Here is a 26500-nt window from a genome sequence, read left to right as displayed (position 1 = left end):
CAAAGGAAACTATAAGCAAGGTGAAAATACAGCCTTCAGAATGGGAGAAAATAATAGCAAATGAAGCAACTGACAAAGGATTCATCTCAAAAATATACAAGCAACTCCTACAGCTCAATTACAGAAAAATAAATGACCCAACCAAAAAATGGGCCGAAGAACTAAACAGACATTTCTCCAAAGACATACAGATGGCTAACAAACATATGAAAAGATGCTCAACATCACTCATTATCAGAGAAATGCAAATCAAAACCACAATGAGGTACCATTTCATGCCAGTCAGAATGGCTGCGATCCAAAAGTCTACAAGCAATAAATACTGGAGAGGGTGTGGAGAAAAGGGAACCCTCTTACACTGTTGGTAGGAATGCAAACTGGTACAGCCACTGTGGAGAACAGTGTGGCGATTCCTTAAAAAACTGGAAATAGAATTGCCTTATGACCCAGCAATCCCACTGCTGGGCATACACACCGATGAAACCAGAATTGAAAGAGACACGTGTACTCCAATGTTCATTACAGCACTGTTTATAATAGCCAGGACAGGGAAGCAACCTAGATGTCCATCAGCAGACAAATGGATAAGAAAGCGGTGGAACATATACACAATGAAGTATTACTCAGACACTAAAAAGAATACATTTGAATCAGTTCTAATGAGGTGGATGAAACTGGAGCTGATTATACAGAGTGAAGTAAGCCTGAAAGAAAAACACCAATACAGTATACTAACGCATATATATAGAATTTAGAAAGATGATAACGATAACCCTGTATGCGAGACAGCAAGAGACACAGATGTGTAGCACAGTCTTTTGAACTCTGTGGGGAGAGGGCAAGGGTGGGATGATTTGGGAGAATGGCTTTGAAACATGTATAATATCATATGTGAAATGAATCGCCAGTCCAGGTTTAATGCATGATACAGGATGCTTGGGGCTGGTGCACTGGGATGACCCAGAGGGATGGTATGGGGAGGGAGGTGAGAGGGAGGTTCAGGATGTGGAACATGTGTACACCGTGGCAGATTCACGTTGATATATGGCAAAACCAATGCAGTATTGTAAAGTAATTAGCTGCCAATTAAAATAAATTTATATTAAAAAAAAGATTCTATGAGTACAAATATGACTATAACGGTAGTCACATTAGCCATCTGATTTATATAAAATACAGAAAAAAAAAGAAACCTCTACATTTCCTTAACTTTAAAAATATGCTTATTAGGAAAAGTTGTTTATTCACTTAAAGTTATAAGTCATGTGTATTATTGGAAATTGATTCGTGCATTCCTTTTTTAATATTAATGCATATTTTACTACCTCACCTCAATTTCATCCAGCCCAACACTTATGAAATATGTATATTACCTTAGGCTTCAGAAAATACTCAGACTTTGAGTTTAGTTTTCTTCTCCCTGCTTACTACACACAAAAGTAAATACGGCAACTAGTGGCAGAAATTGCTAGTTTCCACCTAGTTAAAAAAAATCTAATTTATTTTCTAGCTGAATGTACATTTAAACATTCTGATATGTTGGGGAGGAAGATTTTCCTGTCCCCTGTAGGTTTTTCTGGCTAATCTGAGAATTAAATTGACATGATACATATTGACAGTAGAAGATCAAATTTAATTTTGTAAGTATAAGAATCCTACATACAGGAGAGGTCACAGACCTCAAATACATGAAAAGTTCAAACACAGAAAGATAGAATGAGGTATATATGTCATTTTGAGCTAAGAAATGGAATATGGACTCGGAATTTCCAAGGAGAAGAGAGTCATTTCAGGAGAGTTCCATAAGAGAAAGAGCAGATGTTTGGTGTCTAGATGTTTGCCTTGCCATTGAGATGGGGCCATTTAGATACAATTTATCTCTGGTAATATCTCTTTTACTGGGAAATAGCCCCAGTTTAAATTCTTTCTAGAAAGTTAAGGGAGGGGCAGTAGTTTCTCTTAAAACCACAGGGTCTTAGTTGCCTATAGCTCACAACTAAATGTTACTTTTTGTCATTAATATATAACTTTGCATTTGTAATTAATAATGTTTAATTTAAAAACTTTTTTATCGGTTTTGGTTTTGAGCATTTTATGATCTTAAAATACTTTTGGTCTAATTGGACACTTTACCTATTAACAATTGTGAAGAAAATCCACATATTTTAATAGTTATGTGATTTGTGAAATTCTCAAATTAAACTGTTGTAATTTTAAAGAGAACCACCAACTACAAGTAGAAAAGAATCATGTTAAAACATATGAAGGGAAATAGGTACTCTTCTCATTCTATACCAGATGTATCTATTTAAATGGCAATACAGTAGCTTATCTGGTTTGGCATTAAGACTTCTTTTTTTCTGTTATAGTCAGATAACTGCTTCTGTGATATGGTTTCTGATTTGCTTAAATTGCTAGCATGGTTTAGATTAATACCAAGATGGGTTTTGACTGGGAAGTCAGGGACATTTTCCAGGATATGTCAGATAACTTCTTGCTGATCTGTTGTGCTAATTCAAGAAATTTTAGTTCTAGTTCAGGCTTTAACAAACAGTTGTCCTTCAGTTGGTGATTCAAAACCCTACTAGCCTGGTTGCTTTAATTAAAAAAAAACAAAAACAAGTAAAATATATAGTGTCTACCTTGATGGATTATTTAAAGGTTCAAATGAATAAACAGCTGTAAAAGCAATCAGTAAAAATAATGTCACACACTTCCAAATACATAGTGTGTTTTACTACATATGCATAGACATACACATATTTTTCTTTTGATGGTAATTATCTTTATGATAAAACTAATGAAAATGTGCATTTTCAATTTAATGGAAAGAAAAGAAAGGGCCAGGAAAAGGTAGGTTAACAACAATTTTGTCATAGGGGAACATTATTGAACAGGCTTTGTTTTGCTCCTTCTGTTTCTTAAACCACTGTCCAGCTCAGTGTTCTGGTGACCAGCTGGTCTGTTTTTAGCATGGAATGTCTCATTTCCCAAGAAAACCTCCAGATCTTGGTTAATGAGTATGACTACATAGTCAGTTTGCAAGCACACTTTCTCACTTCCAGTTCAAGCATAAATCACAGAATATTCTCAGTATTGAACTATGGACAAGTAGCTGAGGATCTTACGGTTCTAGAATGTTAATTATTGGTATCACATTCAGAGTTGTTGTTCAGTCACTTAGTCATATCTGCTTCTTTGAGACGCCATGGAATGAAGCATGCCAGCCTTCCCTATCCTTCACTATCTCCCGGAGTTTGCTCAATCTCATGTCCATTGAGTTGGTGATACCATCCAACCATCTCATCCTCTGCCCTCCCCGTCTTCTCCTCCTGCTCTCAGCCTTTGTCAACTTGAGGGTCTTTTCCAGTAAGTTAGCTCTTCACATCAAGTCGCCAAAGTATTAGAGCTTCAGCTTCATCATCAGCCCTTCCAATGAATAGTCAGGGTTGATTTCCTTTAGGATTGACTTATTTGATCCCCTTGCATGGAAGGGACTCTCAAGAGTCCTCTCCAGCAGGACAGTTTGAAAGCATCAATTCTTCAGCTCAACCTTCTTTCTTGTCAACTCTTACATCCGGACATGATTACTCGAAAAACTGTAGCTTTGACTGTACAGCCTTTTGTCAGAAGTTATGTCTCTGCTTTTTAATACACTGTCTAGGTTTGTCATAGTTTTTCTTTCATGTAACAGCCGTCTTTTAATTTCATGGTTGCAGTCATCATCAGCGATGATTTTGGAGCCCAAGAAAATAAAGTCCATCATTCTTTACATTCAGACTATTGACTCCCCAAACTTGTACAGTTTTGAGGTAGAGAGGGAAAAGTTCCTACAGAAATAGTATATAAAATGACAAATAAAAAGCTTGAGGTAGGGCCTTGTACAAATAAGAGACTTAAGATTAAGCTTTATGGGAAATTTGCTTCTGTAATGAAAGTGTTAGTTGCTCAGTTGTTTCTGACTCTGAGATCCCATCGACTGTAACCTGCCAGGCTCCTCTGTTCATGGAATTCTCTAGGCAAGAATACTGGAGTGAGTAGCTATGCCTTTCTCCAGGGGATCTTCCAGACCCAGGGATTGAACCTAGGTCTCCTGAATTGGCAGGCAGATTCTTTACTGTCTGAGCCATAGGGGAAGCCTTTGATTATAAATCCACCTCCCCCCACAATTCACCCACAAATTAAAAGAAATAGTTTTTAGCTCTTGAATTTTCATTTTTAAATAGCAAATACATTCATGCATTACATATGTAATTATATGTCATTTTAAATAGAGAAGCACAATTTTTTTAAATTTAAAAAACAAAACTAAACTAAATTCTGAAAAAATAAAATGTATAGAGATCTGGTCTGGAGTTTTCAACAGTATTTGGATGTTACATTGCTGCAACACATTACCCAGATTCTCAAGGATGTAAAAAGAGTGAATGCTTTGGATTTTGCAACTGAAGCAACTCTAAAGTTGCTTTTCTTCTTCAAGCCTGTCAATAGTAGAGAAAAAAGATTCTGGCACAGGTAGATACATGTACTTCTTGTTGCAATTCTTTTTAATTATCGGTTCTGTTTAGCTAGCTTGCAGCAGTTTAAGATTCATCCAGCAAACACTTTAGTTTTTAAGACTTTGGAAGACTAACTTCTCTTTTAGCCATAAAAGCTTCTCAGAAAACATGAGACTGATCTGATATTCCCCATTAGAATTTCCTTGGCTTATGAAGTAATAAGAGGAATGAGACCTCCAAACTCACATTATTCACACACTCCAGAGCCTTTTCCTTTCTCTAAATGTGATTTTTATTTCACTCAGGCAAGAATAGAATTGTGTGTTTTTTGTTTAAATTCAGAAATCCCATTCATCAGATATTTTTTTCTTAAATGTGGGTATATTTTCTTTTTTTGTTTGTCAAGAAGTAACTCTGTCTCTGGACAGCAAGTTCAAGTGAAAGTATAGGCTGAGCCAAGTCACCATGCACAGCTGTCTCTTCCTCTGTTCCCAGGAGATGCTCACAGGCCCTGGTTTTGGCCCTTCCTGCCTTCCAAGAGGCATTGCTTGGTATGTGAAGCTCAGTAAGGCCATTATGGAAATTTTGGCTATAAATCCACTACCTTTTATTTTGCTCATCATTGTATCTTTCTCTCAAAAATATTTGCTAAATGAACAAAACTTTTGCTGAAATTTGGCCTATACTCAAAGGCCTTACTGCATGAATCTGTATTATAATAAACATTCTGATGTAGGTCAGCATGAACTATCAGCAAAAATTAGATTTTGCATTATAAAGTACTATGACTATAATTTCTCATCACTTTAATGTTGGAACATTTGCCTAATCAAATAATAGCAATTAATCATTTCTAAGCTTTGCTTTATTTCACCCTTTACTTTGGTAACTAACAGTCTTTTTCCTCTCCTCAGCTTCACCTTCAATTAATTTTGTATATGTGTATTTATTTATTTACTTATCCATCATTCATTTACTCATTTACACACACATTTTTGTACAATATTTTTTATTGGAGTATATGTAATTGCTTTGCAGTCTTTGTTTTGGTTTGTTGATTGTCTTTGTTTCTGCTGTACAACAAAGTGAATCAGCTATATATATATATACATACATACATATATCCCCTCCCTCTGATACTTCCTGTCACTCTCCTATCCCACCCACCTGGATCATCAGAGAGCACTATTCTGGGTGCTCCCTCTTGAAGTGTTCCTCCCTCTTAAAGCAACTTCCCACTATTTAGTGTCCCACTAAAGCCACACACCTATTTAATGCTCCCCTTAGGTGGCTCAGATGGTAAAGAATCTGCCTGCAGTGTGGAAGACCTACATTCTATCCCGGGATCAAGAAGATCCCCTGGAGAAGGAAATGGCTACCTTCTCCAGTATTTTGCCCAGAGAATTCCATGGACAGTACAGTCCAAGGGATTGCAAAGAGTTGGACAGGACTGAGTGACTAAGGCACAAGCCCTTAGGCGATCTCAGAATTAAAAGACTGGCATTCTGAGAGTTTGATAAGATCACAGGGAGCTTAGTTTCATGTCACTTTCCTATAAGCAACTTGCACATAGATATGCTCCAAATAATCTTGTTAAACCTTCTATCCTTTTGGGTGATGCATATGAAAAGAGAAGAAATATTAATAAAAATAAGGAAATAAACTTTAATTTTTTAAAAGATATAGAAAGTTTACTTGGAAAAAAATTAAATGGAAAAAAAAAAAAAAACTTGTTTAATGCCTGTCAGCTCCTTATATGAAATTTTTGAGATATCTTTGTTGAAGGGGGTTTATAGTCCACAACAGCCCACTAAGAAGAAAATAGAATGTCTGACACTAATTATATATTCATGAGGATTCCTAGTATTTTCTGATGTTGACACTGCAGATTAGGAAAACATTTATAGATACATGTACCTCATTGTGGGCATGACTTTTAGAGATAAACAAGGTCAATCTGACATTTTATAAGTGACAAAACCAAGATCAGAAACATGACTTGTCTTGATTAGTGGTTGTATTTATATGCATGCTTGCAACTAGAACAATTAAACAGACTTCAGAGTGAGGTGAGGTAGGCATGTAACTAGAGAAGCCTGACTAGATAGCATTCACAGGGTCCCAAAGGTTACCATGGCCTTGAGTCTGACCTTCACAGCCTCACGAATTCGGGAATTCTCTGAATGGATCGTCCCTTATCTTAAAAGCAGTATCACACTCACCTACTCCCAGAAGCTGATACGTAAAATGCCAGCCCATTTAATAATGAGAAATCACTGTCACTGAACAGGAATTCTGGAGCAGACTAGTGCGTTTTCTCCCTTCAGCAAATCTATACTCTGTGTGTTTACAATCAGAAGATTATTTGGGCAGCATGGAATCAGAGCAGAGTGTGCAGCGAAGAGAGTAGATAATTTTCTGTAGTCTGGTCAGGAAAAGCTTAACAGAGGAGATCAAACCAGAGGAGTAGGTGACTCCAGCCAGAAAGGACAGCACCTTAAATACATAGGATCAAAACTACGGTGTGACTCTGGTGGTGTCGTTTGGTTGTATAGTGTACAAGGGCTGGCTGGGCAGAGGTCGGTAGAGCCTGTACTGGCAAAAGCTCAGTTTGGAAAGATGGAAAGGGACCTAATCTTGAAAAATCTGGCGCAGTCAATGTTAGCAAAGATATTTCAACCAAGGGGACCAAGAAGGCAGGCAGAGAGATGTTACCCAAAAACTAGATTCACCTCTTAGTGGGTAATGGACCAAAAGACACAACTAAGCCAAAGATTGGGAGAAGAAGGGTTTATTACTTGTTGCATGTAAGAAGAACACCCAGGAACTTTCACAAAGCAGTGCTTCCCAAAACAGCAAAATCAGGAAAGTTTTAAGCTAAAGGTATATAGATATTCATAAAGAGGCTTGGGCAATCACAGAGTCCAAGCTTTCCTTGATTGATGTCACAGGGGTCAGAAAAGGTCAATATCATCTTCTCATTGGATCACCAGTTGATCTGGTGATTGAGCACTTCAGGCTAATCTTTACCATTGAAACAGAAGTAGGAGTCTTTACACCTGATACATTATCTTCGCTATTGCAACTTCACTTGCCTGATGACAGTCAATGTTTCCGTACTCTTTTATTCCCTTAAGATCATTAATTGCTGAGACCTGTTCAAGGATAAACAGTGTAGCCAGGATTTGATCACAGAATAACTTAGGCCAAAAATGACTTCACTTTTGTTGAGAAAGCTATGCCCAGTTCTCTTCTTCCAGGGATCCCTCACCCTGTGTCAAGAGCTGGTGTTGGGGCAATATAGTTAAAAAACAAAATATTCTATCCCAGAAAACCTTTGAACTGTTCAAAAATGAATTGAGGCACTTTACATTTTCAAGAGTGTATTTGAGCATACATCTATATGGGTCAGGCAGTGCCAGACTGAAAGTCTTTGGGACACTCCATGAGCAGCAGCTAAGAAAGGCTTTTACAGAGAAGATAAACTAGCAAAGCAAGAATGTTATTTGACTGTCTCTAGCCTAAGTGGCTGCTTTACCTGGGAAATCCGTGTTGGCTGTTTGGGATTGGTGGTTCTTACGTTTCATTTTCTTGGACTCTAGAGCTTTGACTCTAACGTCAGTTTTGATTGCTATCAAGGCACCTCAATCTAATGGTCCCTTCAGTTAATTACTTTAAAATCACAAGTGTAGAAGAGAAAGAAAACAGTTTCAGTATTGAATAAAGATTATATCAGAATGTGATGTGTCATAGGCAACCTGCTAAAAGATTGCAAAGAAAGACAGACATCTCATCCTTTCCTAGAGAGCCATCACATACAGGTACTCAAGATATACAATAATTAGTCTTCAGGTAAGAGGACTCGAAAACACCATGTGCTGCACATAATTCATCCTAAATTCACTTGATAATTGGGGTGACCACCTGTGTTAGCTAGTTGGCTTTATCCAAAGAAAAAATAATTTTCTGACAGAAGGTAGTTTCGGTGCCAGGGTTAGGCACCTACCCACCAAACAGAAACTGAGAGATAGGGTATCAGTTTCCTTGATAATCACACTTCAAAGGGTTGATTGTCCAGTTCTTCAAAGAGACATGGCTGTATTGTGAAGCTGGCAGGAGGCTTACCACGCTTTCAAAAAGGGTTACGTACAGCAAAATGTTTCAGTTATATAACATTGTAAATTGACTGTACTTCAATTAAAAATAAAAAGAGCTACATACATTTCAAAGAGTAGTTCAGTTCAGTTCAGTCTCTCAGTCATGTCCAACTCTTTGCGTCCCCATGAAACACAGCACGCCAAGCCTCCCTGTCCATCACCAACTCCTGGAGTCCACCCAAACCCATGTCCATTGAATCAGTGATGCCATCCAACCATCTCATCCTCTGTCATCCCGTTCTTCTCCTGCCCTCAATCTTTCCAGCATCAGGGTCTTTTCCAACAAGTCAGCTCTTCGCATTAAGTGGCCAAAGTATTGGAATTTCAGCTTCAGCATCAGTCCTTCCAATGAACACTCAGGAATGATCTCCTTTAGGATGGACAGGTTGGATCTCCTTGCAGTCCAAGGGACTCTCAGAAGTCTTCTCCAACACCATAGTTCAAAAGCATCAATTCTTCTGCGCTCAGCTTTCCTTATAGTCCAACTCTCACATTAATACATGACCACTGAAAAAACCATAGCCTTGATTAGACAGACCTTTGTTGGCAAAGTAATGTCTCTGCTTTTTAATATGCTGTCTAGGTTGGTCATAACTTTCCTTCAGAGGAGTAAGCATCTTTTAATTTCATGGCTGCAATCACCATCTGCAGTGATTCTGGAGCCCAGAAAAATAGTCAGCCACTAAGAACTTAAAATATTGACACAAGTTTTCTTAAGAAATTGCTCCAAGAAGAGAGTGTGGGAAGAAGCCTCTCCCTCACTTTCCATAGAGAGAATTAAGCCTCTCATTTTTAACTTCTATGTGTGCCCTTAGGGACAGTTTTAGATTGAGAGTAAATTAGTTGATCAACTACCTGAAACACTGAAATTCAAGGATTTTTCAAAAAGGGCTGGGACAATGGAGAGTCGAGAGAAAAAACTATTTCTAGCTCAAAGAGGCCAGTCCTTTAAGTCTGAGAGTATCCTCAGTATTGGAGGAGCATACTGAGAGAGCCAGCCTACTTTGTTTTCTCTGTAAGAATCAGAAAATTGACTACTATATAGTTAAATGGCCTCTTTCTTATTATCTTTTTAAAGTCAGTTGGCTTAATGCTTAAAATGTTGTTTGTGTTTGAGAGAATTATGTTGGAATCCTCTGCCCTTAGGCATTTTGAAGTACTTGACTGTGGCAACAGTTTTTATTCACAGCTCTCTGAGAATTTCCCCTCCCCCCAAGTTTTTTTACCCTGAGGCTCAAGGACTGCAAAGTAGGGCATAGCTTTGTCTAATTCTACACTTGCAGAAGGTTAGACTGCTTTGCTCTCTTAAGGTTGTTTTTCCCCCAAAAGGAAATTTGTTAAGTCCTTTGTAACTGTTCATACAGCACTCTATTCATTTATCCCATTGTCTGAACATATTCCTAGATGGCAATGTTTTACCTTTATTTCTTATTTTTAAACAGTTGTACATTTTTTCCCCTTCCAGTTTTATTGAGCTATAATTGACATGCAGCACTGTGTGAATTTAAGATGTGAAGTATACCGATTTCACTTATGTGAGAATAAAAAAAAATAGTAAACAAATGATGTTGCTGCCATCAAGCTATCACATTATTGCCACCAGATGGTGTACATTGTGGGAATGCAGGATGAGAGGCACAGGATACTACCCCCCACCCCACCCCTCATAGCTGAGGTGCATATCAAAGGAATGATTTCAGTGAGCACAGACTTTTCCTTTTTCAGATAAAAACACTGAAAGGCTTCCCAGTGGAATCTGCCTACCAATGCTGGAGAGGGAGACAGAAGAGATAAGGGTTAGATAGATCCCTGTGTTAGGGTCTTCCTGGGTCTTGAACATCCCCCGGAGGAGAGCCTAGCAAGCCAATATTCTTGCCTGGAGAAACCCATGGGCTGAGGAGTCTGGCAGGCTCCTGCCCATAGAGTTGTAAAAGAGTAGGACACGATTGAAGTGACTTGGCACAGCAGGTACATAGAAAATCACAAAAGTAATTAACCTGAGATATTGAGATATCTGATTTTCTTTAATTAACAGTAACCTTTTGATGTTTGAACTACCTGATCTTTGTTGTAAAAACTCCTATAATATCCTGGCTCGCCACCTTGCCTCTTCAGAGTAGTCTCTCAGTTACTTGAGATGCTCTATCCCACTTTCCTGGTGGCTCAGACAGTAAAGCGTCTGTCTACAATGCGGGAGACCCAGGTTTGATCCCTGGGTTGGGAAGATGCACTGGAGAATGAAATAACAATCCACTCTAGTACGATTGCCTGGAAAATCCCATGGACAGAGGAGCCTGGTAGGCTACAGTCCATGGGGTCGCAAAGAGTCGGACACAACTGAGTGACTTCATTCATTCATCCCAAACTTAAGCCCTCAGTTTTGTCCATTGAATAAAACATAACTCTCAACTTTTAGGTTGTGCATTTTTCTCAGTCAACTCATACATTGTGAAATTATTTCCATGATAAGTTTAGTGAACATCCATTATCTCATATAGACAAGTATAAATGCAAAAGCAAAAAAAAAAAAAAAGCCTGTTTTTCCTGGTGATGAGAATTCTTAGGAACTACTCTCTTAACAACTTTTATATATCACATACAGAAGTGTTACTTTTGTTTGTCATGCTGTACATTATATCCCTAGTACTGTTTATCTTATAACGGGAATTCTGTACCTTTGAAATGCCTTCATCCAGTTCTCTTTTCCCCCAAACCCAGCTTATGGTAACCACAAATCTGATGTCTTTTACTATGACTTTGTTTGTTTTTAGAATATAACTGAAGTACAACACTTTGTTAGTTCCTGGTCCAAATATTTCTATACATTTCAAGAAAGCAGTTTGTTTTTTTTTTTTGAAGACTGCATTATAGCACGCACCCCACCCCCCCACCCACAATATGGGAGCAAACCAGATATCTATTGGTTGGAATAAATATTTCCATATACCATTTTAAAATCACAAAATCAGTAAGTTCAGCCTAAGAAATATTAAAAAATGCATTATCATAATTTTCTAGTCATTATATGTTAGTTTGGAAACTTTAAAAAACTAAACTTATTTGCATAATGCTCCCTCTATTTTAGGAGTCAACATGCTTATATGTTTACATATATTTTCTCTCTATGCAAAAATTTATGTAACATTTGTATTTCTACTTCATAGATCAAAATGAATATAGTGCTAAGTAAAAATTATTATCTAACACAACTATGTGCTAGTAGCATGTTGTACGTATTGGGAAATAAAAAGTAAAGACTTGATGCCAATCACAAGAGCTTACAATCTTGGCAATGAGCTGTGACTAACAGACAAAGACAATGCATCATAAGCGCAGACTTCTGTAACTCAAAGCCTCTTTTGCAGTGGGATTTCTGAGACTCAGAAATCAATAAGGGATAATCTTAGAAGACATCACACAGAAAGTGAAATGTGACCTTTAGTATGAATGATAGTCAGTGTCTTGTTTGGGACCCATGGTTGCAACTAACAGAAATCCATTCAGCCAGCTTAGACAGAAAGCAGCCTGTACTGAGAGGAAGTGGACGTGATCATAGTATGATCAGGAGTTACACTTAGATCTCAAGAGCTGAAAGCCACAGTGGCCCTGTTCTAATCTTTTCTTTGAATCTGGGCTCACCTATTCCAATACTTTAGCTACCTGATGGTAAGAGCTGACTCATTGGAAAAGACCCTGATGCTGGGAAAGATTAAGGACAGGAGGAGAAGAGGGCGGTAGAGGATGAGATAGTTGGATGGCATCACTGACTCAATGGACATGAGTCGGAGCAAGTTCCAGTCCAGGAGATGGTGAAGGACAGGGAAACCTGGTGTGCTACAGTCTGTGGGGTCGCAAAGAGTCGGACACGACTGAGCGACTGAACAACAGCAAGAAAGTCCCCTTCCCTGCACTTTTCTGTGAACATCTGCATCACTATCTCCTTTTTCCTGGAATAAGCTTAGTTTACTTTTCTGCACATGAAGGAGGATTACAACTCATTCTCCAAAATCCTAAATTTGTATATCCTCAGTTTAAGTGCCTGTCAAATGCTGACTGGCATCTCAAACTCCTAATCTCAGTAGCTGAAGAAAGAGTTTGTTGGTCAAGCAAGGTCAAAAGGGCAACCGGGTTGCATGACTGCCACTAAAACAACTCTTAGAAAAGAAGTAATGTAGGCAGGATACAGAGCGTTCAAGTAGAGCTGGAAGCGGTGGGAAGGAGCGTTGGTAGATGAGAGGGAAAAGTGTGTTAGATGGGGTGGGCCTGTCTATGAAGGGCGCATTTCATTTACAGAAGACTGTCTTATTGAAAGGCTATTGAATCTGACAATGTTTCAAAAGGGAGACACAAATAACAAAGATTATTAAGGAACAAGGTGATACAAATCCTTCCTTTATTCCCACTTTGTGGAGGATCTCCTAACTTCTCCCCCCATGTCCTGTCTGGTAGCAGGAGATACCAGATTGTGTGGGGCTGAGTCCTGAGATAGGGCATCTGGGATTAAGGCTCTCCTGAGTGTTAAAACAAAGCAGGATCTAAGGCTTCCAGTTCAGTTCAGTTCAGTCGCTCAGTTGTGTCTGACTCTTTGCAACCGCATGGACTGCAGCATGCCAGGCTTCTCTATCCATCATCAACTCCCGGAGTTTACCCAAACGCATGTCCATTGAGCGCTAAGTGGCTTCGGTTGTGTCTGACTCTTTGTGACCCCATGGACTGTAGCCCACCAGGCTCCTCTGTCCATGGGATTCTCCAGGCAAGAATACTAGAATGGGTTGTCATGCCCTCCTCCAGGGGATCTTCCTGACCCAGGGATTTGACCTGTGTCTCTTATGTCTCCTGAATTGGCAGTAGGTTCTTTACCACTAGCGCAGGAAGCCCCACAATTTGTCTGTGAAAGTGAAAGTGTTAGTTGTTCAGTTGTGTTCTACTCTTTCTGACCCCATGGACTATAGCCCTCCAGGCTCTTCTGTCTGCAGAATTCTCCAGGCAAAAATTTTGGAGTGGGTTGCCATTCCCCCTTCCCCAGGGGATCTTCACAGCCCAGGGATCATTGCAGGTGGTTTCTTTGGAGTCTGAGCCACCAGGGAAGCCTGAGCCAGCCATAAATAAAGACTGGTTTGGATAAAGATGAGGGGTCTGCTTACATAGAAACATACCCTCAATCTACAAAAGTAATGAGATCTATATCTTTTAAAGTTGTCATATCCATTTTACAGAAAGTATAGAGTATATCAGATAAGAGTACAGGATGTGTTAATCATTGACACAAAGATATTTAAAGTGCAAATATGTTAAACAATATCATGCCCACATGATGACATTTGAACAAAGAAGTGTTTTCTGTGTTAAAATTTTTGAAGCATCTGAACACTTTGATTTACTGAAAAGCACAATTTAGAGCAACTTTCTAATATTTTCTCTGACTGAAATTATTTACATCAAGTGTATAAGAGAAAGTAACAGAGAGAGAGATTGATGAGAAGAAGAGATACCTAGTAGACAATGATGAGAGATAAGAAACGGAGAGCTGTTCTGATGTATTGACCATAGAAATCCAGGATCAGTTTTGCCTACAAAATTTTGAAGTAACTGTTAGAGAAACTCTTTTATTTCCTAAGGCTAGACTATAGAGTAGCCGTCTCCTAAAAATATATTCTAAGAATAGTATTCAGAAACTACAGGTTCATTACAGGTATCATAGTCATGTCCTTTGAAGATGACTTTGAAAAATAGCACTCACTTATGCGACGTATATAGTCTGTTTATATTTGTTTTGTTATTTTTAATTTATTATATTTTAAAACATTATTGAGTGCTTGCCAAGTGCCATATGTACTATCTTTCATTTAATCCTTATTAAAAATCCAGTGAAGTAACTATTAATGCCCCCATTTTGAAGATAAGGAAAGTAAGCTTCCAAGATCACTCAGCTATTGAATGGTGGAATAGGATTTAAAGCCAACAATCTTCCTTGTGAATCGATGCTTACAACCATGTCTGTACACGGAGTTGTTACATGGCTCGTATGTAATCTGAATGAAGCACATGCTTAGTTGTGGAAGTTGCTTCATTTTGTATTTGGTTTGAAAAATTGTAAGAGGCTAACCTCAACAGGTATTGATAGTTTGGTTCTTGTCCCTCCATTTGTCTCTTTTCTTTTTATGTGTTTTCACTCTGCTTCTGTAGCTAATCAGTACCTTTCAGCAAGGCTAGCATTTTATATTGTCATTTCCTAAGGATTCTTTCACCTTGTAATTGTCACTTCTGTTGCTATTTTTTTCTGAAATGATTGCTACGTTCACATCTTTAAGGAATGGTGGCCATTTTACTGTGAAACTAATGGTGATGATTATCTCTGTGTTAACTACATATTATCAATCAATGGTTGCATTTTTTCCTCTGCTAGAATCCACCATAATCAGTCCCTGTGAAATCAGAATTGACAAGAATATTACAAATGAAGTCTGTACTTTTAAAATAAAAAAAAATGACTCTGATGGGCATGATATGGATGCCTTTATTTCATTATACTGTTCTCAATGATAATCTGCGTTTATTATTTTTTACTCTGTCATGCATTTAATGCTTCCAGCCCCAGGGTTTATCAACATTATAAAGATGAGTAAGCAGTAGCCTCAGTTGTTATCATCACTGACTTTTTTGGACATCTTAAGGATAATTTGTTCATTGTGGTCACACCAGGGCTAGCCACCCCTTCTTCGACAATGAGCAAATATGTGATTTCTCTGCTCTGGACACATAGAGACAGTGAGGGCATTGCTAATGGGTGAGCAAAGAAGGAGGCTAGAAGGAATCACTGATGGTCACTTGCCTTGTTTTTGAAATATTACAAGGAAATATTACATTAAAACATTACAAGGAAAATGTAGCTTTATAATGATTTGTGCCCATCTTTTCAATAAGAGTATTATGACTCTAACTTTGAAACAATGGCCTATGTATTCACCATTCTTCAAAATATTTTTGATTGTGTTTGAATTTTTAATCTGATAAGTATTTTCACATACAAAATGCATGTGGCCTAACATCTCTCAGAAATAAATTACACTTATCACTTATTCAGAAATGCCTTTTTAATTTTTAGTAAGTGTATCTTACTGTGTTTTAAGAGGATGAATGTCAACTCTTAATCTTGATAAATGTGACTGTTTTCAATTAATTTTGTTTGCACCCAGACACTACCAGGGGCACTGTAGATATTTATATCTATATAGCTAAAATCTTTAGGTTTTAACACGCAGTTTATTAAAAACATGTATAAAAAACCCTTAGAAATAAAAATATGATTTTATAATTCTAATTAGTTCACAAGTATTTATACATTATATACATGAGATGGTCAGTATTCTCTCCCACTAGGGCTCTACAGATCGGGCTTTGCCCAAGATTACACAAGCAGCCAATAGCACAGCTGGGACTTTAAATCATGTCTGCTCACATCAAGAACAGTGTTTGCTCTCTTTTAGGAAAACCCTAGCAAGACAAATTTGAACTAGCCAAAGGCATCAGAAGTGCTCATTGTAGGATTGCTCCATTGTTATGGGCTCAGCTATCTTTGTGTTCCCAGGTTGCATAGTTTCCTGATTAGCTCTGCAGTGTTCTGTTCATCTGGTTCACTTAACTGGGCTTCACACCCCATTTGTTCGGTGACTTTGAATGTGTTTTGCAGTATTTTCTTCTCTACTGGAGTGTCTGTAAGTGGGTATATCAGGTGGGAGCTGTGTGACAGCACTGTGCATCCAGCCCAGCAATCAGGAGCATGATTTCGATGACAGTATGTGGTGAAGTTGCCCTTTCAGCCATACCGCAGAACACAGAAATATAGAATAGTCCAGATTAGTGAGGGGGGGAGGCATATGAAAGTAAATCTGGTATAGTGCCAGGGGTAGTCACATACCAAGGAAAAAACAAGAGCGAAGGGAAGGAAGAAGAATACAGAATAATATACGGAATAATAATTCTATGAGAAATAATCTAGGAAATGTATCTTCAGGAAAAACAGAGTTTGCACCTTCAAATGTTTCCAAGTTTTAAGATTATTATAAAGTTTTAGATCATCATGAACTTAATTAATTAAATTAATTACCCAAGTTCAGGGAACTTATCCTTGTCACAGCCTCACCTTGGAGTTGAACTTTGGAATTGTCTGGTTTCTGCAGTCCCTGTCATGGCTCAACAGCAACTCTCATAATGTTCTGTTTTCTTGACTCAGTCCCTCTGCATCTATCAGTGCTGCCAAGGATGAAGTCTCTACTTTCTTCACTGCCTCCTGGATGCTTCTGTTACATCTATATCAGTTGCTATGTTATAGTACTTTATCAGTCACTAAATATGTATCTGAGATTCCCGGGAAGTGCTAGTGGTAAAGAAACTGCCTGCCAAGACGGGAGGCATAAGAGATGCAGGTTCAATCCCTGGGTTGGGAAGATCCCCTGGAAAAGATCCCCATGGAGAATCCTATGGACAGAGAAGCCTGGCAAGCTATAGTTCTTAGGATTGCAGGGTCAGGCATGAATGAAGTGACTTAACACACAGCACATATATCTAATATTCAAATGTCTGATAGAATAATTGATAAGATTAGTCACTAAGAAATATAGAACACCATTATGTTGTATGTATCTGTCTATGGAACACCATACATAGTGACTTTATGCCAGACTGCCTCCAAGGACTGGACAGCCCATAGATGGCAACATTTTGTCTCAATCATGATCACAGCTGATCAGATATTCTCCACAGAGTGGTTGTGCATGATAAATTCTTATGAGTCTGTGTTCAGAAGAAGGATATGATATATTTCAATCACTTTTCACTTAGTACTTTATTGCTTCCTTAAGTAATCACAGATTGTACACATCGGTCAGTTAATACCTGAAATTTGTTAGACAAGCATTCAGTATGCACTAAATCTATTAATTTAGTGTCTGTTTCTTCAACTTCTGAAACCTCTGCTTCAACTAAACCAGTGTATAATGCCCTAAATTTCAGTTTCCATATTTCTCTTCAGTGTCTTTTTATAGGTCGTGCTGTCACTTTAGTTGAGTCTAACTCTGTGCAACTCTATGGAATGCAGCTGGCCACGATTCTATTTCCATGGGATCCTTCAGGCAAGAATAAGGGAGTGGGTTGCCGTGCCATCCTCCAGGGGATCTTCCTGACCCAGGAATCCAACCCATGTATGTTACATCTAACCTGCATTGATAGGCAGGTTCTTTACCACTAACACCTCCTGGGAAGCCCCTCTTAATAGCCATCCCTCTTCCTTCCACAGACAACCATAACTTTTCTGCCATGTTAATTCATTACTTCCAAGGCTCATAACTCTAAAATTTGCCTCATGAAATCCAAATAAATAACCTTTTCTTTAATCTATCCATGTCTTTATTTTGTATTCCATCAATGCTCTTAAAGAAAAATTATTCATGAGACTTATTGAAGACAGTAATGCAGACTTTATTCAGGGGCCTACTACATGGGATTTTGTGAGGACAGAGATCAGGGTCAACTCAAAACACAACAAGGAAAGGTAGGAATTGATAGCCAAGTTGTAAAGTGGGGGTCAGTGGATAGAAAATTGATAAGAGGAAATACCACATATCTGGCAAGGACGACTCTGGCTGAATGACCTAACAGGATTCTTGTTGAAAGGAGGCCAGGGGTATAGACACCACCTGGAGAACTGTGGGGGATGAGGAACTTGATTTTGAGGATGATCAGTTACCAAGGTGGGGGATTCTGATTGGACTGACAGTAGGGTTTTTTGTTAATATTGGAATATGCAAAGGAGAACATAAAAGCTCAAATACAAGGTCTAGTTGAAAGGAGAATTTACAGGATCCTGACTAAGGTTTGGTCAAGGAGATATATATATATATATATATATATATATATATATATATATATATTTTTTTTTTAATCATTTTTTATTGGTATTCTATGCTTAAACCCAAGTATTAAAAAAAAAAACTAAGATCATGACATCCAGCCCCATTACTTCATGGTAAATAGAAGGGGAAAAAGTGGAAGTAGTGACAGGTTTCCTCTTCTTGGGCTCTGAAATCACTGTGGGTGATGACTGCAGCCATGACATCAGAAGGTGACTGCTTCTTGGCAGAAAAGCTATGCCAGACCCAGACAGTGTGTTGAAAAGCAGAGACATTATTCTGCTGACAAAGATCCATATAGTCAAGATTATGGTCTTCCCGGTGGTCACATAGGATTGTGACGGCTGGACTGTAAAGAAGTCAAAGTGCCAACTGATGCCTTTGAACTGTGGTGCTGGAGAAGACTCCTGAAAGTCCCTTGGCCAATAAGAAGATCAAACCAGTCAATCTTAAGGAAAACCAAATGTGAATGCTTGTTGGAAGACTGATGCTGAAGCTGAAGGTCCAGTATTTTGGTCATCTGATGAGAACAGCTGACTCATTGGAAGAAAAGTCCCTGGTACTGGGAAAGATGGAGGGCAGAAGAAGAGGGTATCAGAGGATAAGATGGCTGGATGGCATTACTAAGGCAATGGACATGAACTTGGGCAAACTTTGGGAGATGGTGAGGGACAGGGAATCCTGGCTGTGCTGCAGTCCATGGGGTTGCAAAGAGTTGAACCCTACTGGGCGATTGAACAACCACAGCAATAATTATGAGGATTTATTTTTGAACTGATTAAAGTTAATCTTCAGGAAAGTTCATCTTTGTTATTTTGCTCTAACTGAATGCAAAAGTCCCTGAGACTATGCATTTTTATTTTTTTCAGCAACTTTCTCTAGAACCTAAGTCAGTTTCTTGGGCAAAGTGACTGTTTCTGTAAACTCTTGCTTAGGAAATCATTAAATGGTTTTACTAGAAAACTGTGATATGTATGGATGCTAAGATGGACATCTCATGCAAGAGCAACTGCATAAAATAAAGGAGCCAAAGGAAATTATCAAATATTTCCCAATTTTTAATATTTCTTATTAAGGAGAAAATAAATACATGCAGAGAAGATACAGTCTTGAAAGTTAGCATTAAATAGAAATTATTTTTAAATATAAATTTGTACTTGTAATAAATTTATAATTTATTTTTAATTGAAAAAGAGAATAAACCTAGGTCTGAGTTTGACCAATAATAATTAGGTTACACAGCTGTAATTTTTTTTTCTCCTTTTCGTTACACATATGAGCCTTTATATGCAATGGACATGTCAGTACAGATGATAATGATATTTATAAGGAAAACAAATGTGAAATGAGTATGTGTAAAACATTTGGCCAATTTATAGGAGGTGCACTCTAGTATCTGTTGCATTTTTTACTTTTTTGCAGTACCTCTTGACATTATGCACATAGATTTTCAAAAATAAACTTATTCAAATGTAGTTAGCATAAAATAAAATTGTGAATGTGCTTTGAGATTAAAGCACTGGAATAAATTGCATTTTCTATTTAAGTGAAATTCTAAAAATACCTTTTCATTATTTTGAAGAAATTTGACAGAAATCTTTTTTGTCTTATAAAGTGAATACAATGGAATTTCATTTTCCTAATGATTCAGAAGAATGTGACTTTTGTACAGATGGTTAGAACTCAATTGACTGATTGACCTGAAAGTGAACTAATTAAAAAGGAGCAAATCAATACTTTCAATTGGTCATAGGCTATCCACTGAGCACACGGTACTTTCTGCATATGTGTGCTGTGCTTTTTCAAGAAAAGCACACATAAGCCATACAAAAGAGGAAAGCAATCATAGGAAATAACATCAGAACTTTAATAAAAATACAAATTTTTTCATCACAAAGTCTAAAAGCTATTTTTTTAGAGGATAAAGAAGAGAGACATGACTTATAGTTAGAAATGTTAGGAAAAGTTAGGAAAAGTTTTACTAAGTAGGTAAAATGTTAAATCTGGTTAATTGTGAGAATTGGGACAACTATAATGTCATTATATTGTTAAAATGGAAAATAAAATTGTAAAATGTATATAGTCATGGAAGCAGAGACAAATAAGTTAAAAGTTAAATATTTTTTTGTTTTTTTTTTTTAAGTTGACATTAGGAAAAGGCAGATTTTGGGAAAACAAGTTATTTCAAGTATACATCAGTTTTACTGAAATAAAAGAAAGATGAAGCCAGATTAAGAAGGCTCTTAAAGTTGAAGTTTAAGCATTTTGAGTGTATTTGTCAAATTAATTCCATAACCTGGCATCGAAGATTGTTGCAGAGTAAAGACATGAACTATACTTTAGAGATAAAACAGGCTGTCCTATGTGGCAAAAAGATCAATTGACATGATAAGGGTTTTTATTAAGATGGAAATTGTGGGCTAAAATGTTAAAAAATTAACCACTATTGGTCATTTTTTAAAAAATAAAGCACTATATTAGACTTTTTTTTTAAATGATGACTAATTTAACCACCTTGCAGAGCTACAAAACATATACTCTCTTCTTTACTTTGTCAGTCAAGAAATAGATTTGGAAAGGTTAAGAGAGTGACCAAGTGAAAACTTACAAAACACTTGAGCCAAAATTCAAGATAAGCTCTATTTGACTTCAAGCGCTTACTATTTTAACACTGAAAAAAGCATTTTTTAAATGTTGTTAAATGATTAGTTATCAGGGTGAGGGCAAGTTAAAAGACAACTGAGTTGAAGACGACTATGCCTGTGAAGGGGAACACTGAAGAGGTAATAGGTTTTATATTTAGTCCATCTGACATGTAATAATATATAGGTATGGGTAAAAAAAAATACTTTGGAAGACATACTATTACAAATACCAGTTTGGAACAGAAAGGATCACATATTTTAGCACTAAATAATAACTTTAATCAGGTTGAGGAACAAATGTGCATAAAACCATAGAAGAAAATCCAGTCTGTGTTTTTTCCAGCACCTGCAACTTTTCCTGGTTCTTATATAACACCCCTAAATTGATCTGTCACAGATTTGGAAACCATTTTGGTGTTTAATTTGAAAATGTTAGTGGCTGAATTTACTGCCAAAACCATGTTTGGAAAACTGTAGTCTGAAAATAGATATTCATGCAGTAATTGTAATCCCCCATGGAGTAAAAATAGATCTGAAAATGTTAAAAATTTGAATATCAGAGACTATCAGGGGCCCTGCCCAGACTGAAAATTATTCTATCATATTTTGCTCATGTCTGACAAACTTGTTTATACAGAACCAGAGAGAAGAACTAAAAATTGAGGGAAAAGACATCCGAATAGTCAAAACCGAACTCATAATATGTAACCTTTTAAGATCAGGTACATTATTCACCAAGATCATGACATCCAGTTACAATACTTCATGGCAAATAGAAGGGGAAAACGTGGAAGCAGTGACAGATTTTCTTTCTGGGGACTCCATAATCACTGAGGGTGGTGACTACAGCTATGAAATTAAAAAACACTTGCTCCTTGGAAGGAACCCTATGAAAAACATAAGCAACATATTAAAAATCAGAGACAGCACTTCGTCAACAAAACTCTGTATAGTCCCTGCTATGCTTTTTCTAGTAGTCATGTATGGATGTGAGAGTTGGTCCATAAAGAAGACTGAGGGCTGAAGAATTGATGTTTTCGAACTGTGGTGTTGGAGAAGACGCTTGAGTCCCCCAGACTTCAAGGAGATCAAACCAGTGAATCAACCCTGAATGCTCATTGGAAGAGATCCTGAAGCTCTAATACTTTGGCCACCTGATTTGAAGAGCCAGCTTATCGCAAAAGCCCCTGATGCTGGGAAAGATTGAAGGCAAAAGGAGAAGGGGGCAGCAGAAGATAAGATGGTTAAATAGCATCACCAACTATATCCCAATACTGTTCTCTCTTGCTACTGAAAATATAAAATATACATACAAACTTATACAAATACAAAATTATATTTGCACACATATGAGGGTATGTTGTATGACATTTTGAAATGGAATAATCCTGGCGTTTGCATTTTTCTGCAATGCAAATTGTTTTTCTCATTTAAAAACATACCATGCATATATTTCTAAGCCAAAAGATGTAACTCTAAGTCATTCTTCTTAATGATGACATAATGTTCCATAAAACTGGTATTAACAAAATTAATATAAACATTTGCCTCTCATTGAGTATTCAAATTTAGTTGCTTTGCCTCTTAATTTTTTACAACTATAAAGAAAGCTACAGCAATCATCCTTGAACATATACTTTTGATAAGTAATATATTAAATTCTATAGGCTTGCTTCCATAAAACAGAGTGGCTAAGCTGATAGTCATCCTTAATTTTTATATATGTTAAATTTATTTTCAGAAATATATATAGCAAATCATACTCCCAACCAGCAGTTCATGAGAGTAACTGTTTCATAGCCACTCCATAATCCAAAGACTGATATAGTCAATCTTTTTTAAATTTGCCAATTTTATGTGTCTATTTCTTTGTTGATTTAATTTTAATTTCTCTGACTGCAAGGAAAGGGAAAATCTTTTCATATGTTAATTAGCAACTTAAATTTCATATTCTATGAATTGGTAATTATTTCCGTTTGCTCTTTTTCCATCAAATTTGTTTGCTTTCTTCTTGCAACTTATTGGAGCACTTTATATTTTATGGATATTAATATCTGCTTATTATTTGTGATGCAAATAGTTTATCATTTGTTTTTCGACTTTGTTTTTGTCTTTTACTATATAAATCTTTTTAATTTGCTCATATATAGCTATTTTTACTTTCTTTCAATCATTTTTCTTTGCTTAAGAAAGTTTTTCTGCCTTCTAGTTATAGGATTATTTTCATACTTTTGAAAAAATTTAATTCATTTCAGCTAGGGCTTCCCTGGTGGCTCAGAGGTTAAAGCATCTGCCTGAAATGCAGGAGACCCGGGTTCAATCCCTGGGTTGGGAAGATCCCCTGGAGAAGGAAATGGCAATCCACTCCAGTACTCTTGCCTGGAGAATCCCATGGAGGGAGGAGCCTGGTAGGCTACAGTCCATGGGGTCGCGAAGGGTTGGACACGACTGAGCGACTTCACTCAGTGTTGCAAGAAGGGGGACCCCCTTCTAGGGTACAAAAGTGAGCTCTCGTCTAACACTCAGAAATGAATTGTCCAAGGAGACATATGTGCTGACAAAGCAAGAGATTTTATTGGGAAGGGCCCCCTCAGGTGGAGAGCGGTAAGGGAACCCCAGAGCACTGCTCTGCCAGGTGGCTCACAGTCTCAGGTTTTATGGTGATGGAATTAGTTTCTGGGTTGTCTTTAGCCAATCATTCTGACTCAGAGTCCTTCTTGGTGGTTCATACTTTGCTCAGCCAAGATGGATCAGTGAGAGGGATTCTGGGAGGTGGTTGGACACCTGGTGTCACCTTTTGACCTTTCTTGAATTCTCTCTGTTGTTGGCAGCTTATTAGTTCCCTGTTCCTTATTAGGACCTCCTGTCATAAAACAATTCATGCAAATTGTTACTATGGTGCCTGGCCAGGGTGGGCAGTTTCAGTCAGTGTGCTTCCCCTGACATTAGTATTATGTTTAAGCAAAATAACATAATGTTTTTAAGATATTCAGTTAGCTGAACAGTTAGCAGCATATTAGCTGCTGTTAATATGATATACATTTTCTTCACAGTTCGTTTTCTAAATATCAAATGCTTTTTAAAATCTCAGAATATTTTACAAAATGAAATTATACATATGTCTTTATGTTTAAAAATGAAAAACTGATAGTATGTATTATAAATGTTTAATTCAAAAAACAGCTACTAATAATGCTATTATATATAAAATATAAAATAATACTAATAGATATTTTTACCCCAAAGGAGGAATATTGATTAATATGATACTATGATATAAAATATTCAAGTTGTAGGTCTAGATGTTATCTTGGTGTACATTATTTTCTGGTACCCTTTCAGTGAAAACAAGAATCCATTATTTTTAAAGTTGGAAAAGCATTAGCACTATGGAAAAACTTTAGTTTATGTGAAACCTCTTGATTAGTACATTTTTGGGATGAGGGAATTGCAAGAATATTATCATCTAGGAAACTACTTTTTGTGCATTGTTATCCTAGAGCTATTTATCTGGTTCTTGGCTTCTCTTTGTTCTATTCAGAATATAAAAATGTGCCTGGGGTTAAAATAATTAATCACTATAATGTTAATATTTTATGAGAAAACATATTAAATCCTAACTTGAATACAATTTATGGCTGGAGAGAGTCAGTACATTAATTTAGTGGACTAACAGAGATTGATATTTCCAATAGGTAACTTCCAAAAGGGTATATATTTGAAACTTTATATAGTGACTTTAGGTTTTATAATTTTGTACTAAAATTTAGTAGTTCTTTCATTGAATTAGAAAGAACAATATTTAAAAATGGCTCATGCATACTTTTTAAAAGGTTATTACTGTTACTCTAATAATAAGATCTCTTAAAATACACTGTTATGAAAAAAAAAATTTCCATATCATACCACTGAATTTTGGCTTGCAAATTTGTCTCAGAGAAGAATAAAAGTATCTTCCACTTTTCAAGTTTATTTTAAATTGTAAAATTATCATTATTTACACTTTTTCATCCCCTATTTTATTCTGGTTTCTTTTACAAACTTTTTCATGTCAATAAATATTTTATAATTTCTTTTTTGCTGTCTACTAGATATGAGATATATATTTAAATCTTGATGATTTTGTTATAAAGTTAGAGATATAAAATGTGCACTCAGGAAGGTATTAACTAGAACAGAATAAAAATTTTATAAATGTTTAAATAGTGTAAAAACTTTGTGTAAAAGATTTTTACACATACACAGAATATTTGTATAAACTCTAACGTAAAAGCCAATACTTTGGCCACCTGATGCAAAGAGCCGACTCATTGGAAAAGACCCTGATTCCAGGGAAGATTGAGGGCAGGAGGAGAAGAGGGCAACAGAGGATGAGATGGTTGGATGGAATCATGGGCTCAATGGACACAGTTTGAACAAACTGTGGGAGACAGTGAAGGACAGGGAAGCCTGATGTATGTAGTGCATGGGGTTGAGAAGAGTTGGGCATGGCTGAGTCACTGGACAACAAATGCTTAGAAGAAGTTGGGGTGGGCTATCTGACATTAATAGTTTACAATATTAGTGATGGACAATTTTTATGAATTTAGCACCATAGTGAATATTTCAGTGACTTCAGTTTGAGTAATATATAATATAAACAAAATTATTTAAGTGAATAGCATAATCTCTAAATTAGTTTGACAAAAATATTTGACATAGACTATTAGATCTTATATATAAATTTCTTTCTAGATGTCCAAACACAAAATCTTACTCACATTTATACATATTAAAACAATAAACAGAATGTTGCAAAATATTCATTCAAAATCATATCAACTTTTCCTAGGAGAGGCATTTTTGTCACCTGTCTTAAATATCCCCCATCCATGCACACATGTACAGCCTTCTCTATATTCTTAATCTACTTTTGATTTTTTCTTCAAAGCGTTTGTTGACACATGCTATTATATAGTTATCTGTTACTTTCTTTTCCCCAGGAATGTAAATTTCATGGGAGCAAAGGCTGTTTCACCCTTTCATTCCAGCAAAGACTGGATCCCATCACCTACACCAATACTAAGCCCATGGTATCTTAGTAAATAACCCCTGAGTGAATTATTGAGTGATTGAGTTTATTATTCATTGATTGTTGTGAGAGAATAAGATTACCATATAAGGAAAAACAATAATAAAAAAGAAATAAGCCTGGTACATTACTTCTATTTCAAAGTAAATGTCAGAATGATTAAAGAGTTATTTATTTTTAAAAACGACCACAAAATGGAATGAGGAGTAATGTTTTAAAC

The 26500-nt window shown here is 36.7% G+C and overlaps 1 protein-coding gene and 1 non-coding gene across 2 annotated transcripts in view; both read left to right on the top strand.

The window, feature by feature from the left end:
• Window positions 1-26500, top strand: part of MDGA2 (MAM domain containing glycosylphosphatidylinositol anchor 2) — a 918782-nt gene that overhangs the window by 281550 nt on the left and 610732 nt on the right. The gene's annotated exons all lie outside the window — the stretch shown is intronic.
• On the top strand, window positions 23473-23544 carry TRNAF-GAA (transfer RNA phenylalanine (anticodon GAA)). The gene has a single exon. It is a non-coding gene; the product is annotated as a tRNA-Phe (tRNA).

The sequence above is a fragment of the Budorcas taxicolor genome, chromosome 10 (genome assembly GCF_023091745.1).
Source record: "Budorcas taxicolor isolate Tak-1 chromosome 10, Takin1.1, whole genome shotgun sequence".
NCBI classification, from domain to species: Eukaryota; Metazoa; Chordata; class Mammalia; order Artiodactyla; family Bovidae; genus Budorcas; species Budorcas taxicolor.
Note: the sequence above shows the minus strand (reverse complement) of the source record. Positions and strands in the feature narration are given on the sequence as shown.